The following is a 2,922-nucleotide window of genomic DNA, read 5'->3' on the forward strand; positions in this document are numbered from 1 at the left end:
TCGCCACATCTGGCCTTGAAGAGGTAGTAGGCAACTTGCCGCAGAATTTCCATACCCTAGGTGATTCGGCTTATCCCCTGTCAATGGGTCTCATGCGGCCGTACAGAAACAATGGCCGCTTGACAATACAGGAGGTCAAGTTCAATGAAACACTAGGGGCGGCAAGGTCAGTAATTGAGCGAGCTTTTGCTCAGCTGAAAGGAAAGTTCCGAAGGCACATGAAACCCACTGTGAGAATGAGCAACTATATTGTGGCATCGTGCCTCGTTCACAACATAATCCTTCAATGCAAAGACACATTCGGTGACGACGACAGCACCATCGAGGAAGAGAGTGATAAAGATACACCTCTTGATGATGAGGACACAGAGCCTGCCGACAGCCACGCTGCAATGAAGAGGGTTTCAATAACACGCTTCCTGTGCAGAAAGTAGTGTTAAGGTTTACAACAGGTAGGGTACTTTAAGAGCGTACGTTGTTGGGCTAGTCGGTCAATCATGGTGAATACAAGGGGGGGTACTGGGGGGTAGGGTACTTCCAGTCCCGAAGTACTATGCATGCAAGATGCATCACACGCACAAGCTCTATGCGGTGAAATTATTTATTGTGTACATGAGTTGATCATTTTTGGCCAGAAGAACTCTCACTGGCAATAAAATGTTGAACACAGTGTCTGGATGTTTTCTCTGAATAAAAACTAAACTGGGCGGTACTGGCCTGTACCACATTCACTGACTAGAATATAAACTGAGAAATTGCACAGTATACAAACAGCAAACGCATACAAAATGAACAAAGTTTTTGCCCCAACATGACACACAAAAAGAACACCACAAAGTTCACTGCTGCTTATCCAGTGCTGCGAGGCGTTTCAGCATACCCAGTTTAAGCCTCTGCATCTTTAATTGCTGCTGGTATCTTTTTCTTTCTTCATCCTGCCATGAGTGCAAATTCAGCAGAATTTCCTCCAATACAGCTGCCGGTGTTCGACGACGCTTCGCATTTGGTTTGCTTTTCTGGTCCGGAGCACCATCATTTCTTGAGTTCTTTTCGCAGTGCACAGTTTCTTCTGTTGTCGGTGGTTCATTCATGCTGCCCGGGGTGGCCACAGCTAATGTGCAGGCAGCTGAGGTGGAGGGCTCTGGAAGCTGGCTTGACGCCACTGGAGCCTGGTACTCTATGTTATTTGCAAGCAAGTCATCCATCACCTGAAAAAATGGCCACTCCTTTCTTTCTCTTCCACTCTTCTTGTGCTGGCGGTGCTTGTCATATGTGCGTTTGAGACCTTTGAACTTCGTTTCACAGTCCGCAGTAGTTCGCGTGTACCCGTGCTTGCACATTTCTTCACTAATTTGTTTCCAAATGTCTTTCATCTTTCTCTTTCTATCACTGAAGTCTTATTTATGATTCTCATAAGATGAAATCAGGAGAAGTACCTCGGCGTGTACCCAACTTGAACTTCCTTTTGGGAGACCTACAGCATGAAGGAGAGCTACAGCTTAAGCCCCCGCATAAGAGATTAGTAACAGAGCATGAAAACCATTTCAATTCAAAGAAAAGAGGCTTTACTCACTGTTGTAGTTATGGTCGTAGTCATCACTTTCAGCAGTCCAGAGGGAAAACTGGTCCTCTGTAAAAGTCATTCAGTCATGGTGTACATCAGCCTACATCAGGACTCATTTAAGAATTGACGCTAAAAAAGTGACAAAAAAGAAGAGGTCTTCGTCGCCCTGTGCGTCAAAAATAGTGGCAGTGAATACCTCCAATAACCGCCTGTGTCGCGAGTACAGCGGAGAATTAACCCGGCAAAAAGTGAAAATTCATATCATGTCAAAATTTCTATCACTGAAAGTGCAACTCATGAAATTTAAACAGATTTCATATATTATAATATTCTCTCAAGAACCGTACTGTTGCAAGCACTTTGGCAAGAACGAGCGTTTGCCTGCACCAAGTACAACGTTTGAAGGAAGTACCGATTTCATGAATTTCCGAACGCGCTTTGTACTTATTTTCGCTAAGTGCGGCGACGTACAACATATCGCGCTCGACAACGTGCCATAAACTTAGCTACAACTTTACAATAAAGCTGGCTGCGCTACGCCAGCAACACAAGGCAAAAGCAAGAATTTAGATTTTTAACGCAAGATTCCCGCAGTTGTCGCTCGTAACTGCTCGTTTTCTGGAAACAAATAGAACACTCTTGATGGCTCAAAGAACGAAACAAGGCATTAAAACTCATACACACCTGAGTCGTCGCATTGAGCGGTTTCCGCGTAAACATCCGACCCTGTGCCCGCCGCATCTTCGCAAAGCTCAAGTAAGTCAGGTCCTACAGTCGCAGCAGCCGTATCAAGTACGAACCCTGCAAATGCACCAACGATTAAAACAAGGTCCCCGACGAACTAGCAACAGTTTACGTACGTGCCTGTGTTTGTGTTCACGACGAGCACAGACCGCGCAGCCATAACTGCCGTTAACCGCGAAAGGCGCCAAAAAGGAAGTAGCACCATAGTACCCGGAAATACGTCACGTCGCCAGACGAAACCAGACCCGCGCTCCCGCACACCGTCGTCGAGGGCGGAGCGCGTAGAGCGCGCTCTGCAAACACACACCGGAAGTCAGTTGTGGTCGTTTAGCTTACTTGGAGCGCACTCTGACGACTGGAGTGCGCTCGAGTCCTTTAACTTAACGCGCCCTTTGACTCTGCATGGCCGCCATCTTGGAGGAGGAAAAAATTAACGCACAACTAAAAAGAAGCCCCAGGCTTCGACTCTCGATTCGGTGACCTTGGAAACGCAAAAAAGTAAAACACAACCAAAAGGCCAGTCACGTAGGCCGCAACTTCTTTCCCGCTAATGGTCAGCTCAAGACTTCGGCAGTATCGGGGCCGACTTTGAGCCGCATCCGCTTTCGCAATGC

The 2,922-nt window shown here is 46.9% G+C and overlaps 1 long non-coding RNA gene across 1 annotated transcript; it reads right to left on the reverse strand.

Annotated features, from left to right (window-relative positions):
- Positions 1-585: 585 nt before the first annotated feature.
- LOC149344945 (uncharacterized) lies at positions 586-2,655 on the reverse strand. Its single transcript, XR_016282802.1, has 3 exons — positions 2,249-2,655; positions 1,574-1,630; positions 586-1,474 (listed from the first exon to the last, which is right to left on the reverse strand). It is a non-coding gene; the product is annotated as an uncharacterized LOC149344945 (long non-coding RNA).
- Between the last annotated feature and the right edge of the window lie 267 nt (positions 2,656-2,922).

The sequence above is a fragment of the Amblyomma mixtum genome, chromosome 5 (genome assembly GCF_055824585.1).
Source record: "Amblyomma mixtum isolate Tamu chromosome 5, ASM5582458v1, whole genome shotgun sequence".
Lineage (NCBI taxonomy): Eukaryota > Metazoa > Arthropoda > Arachnida > Ixodida > Ixodidae > Amblyomma > Amblyomma mixtum.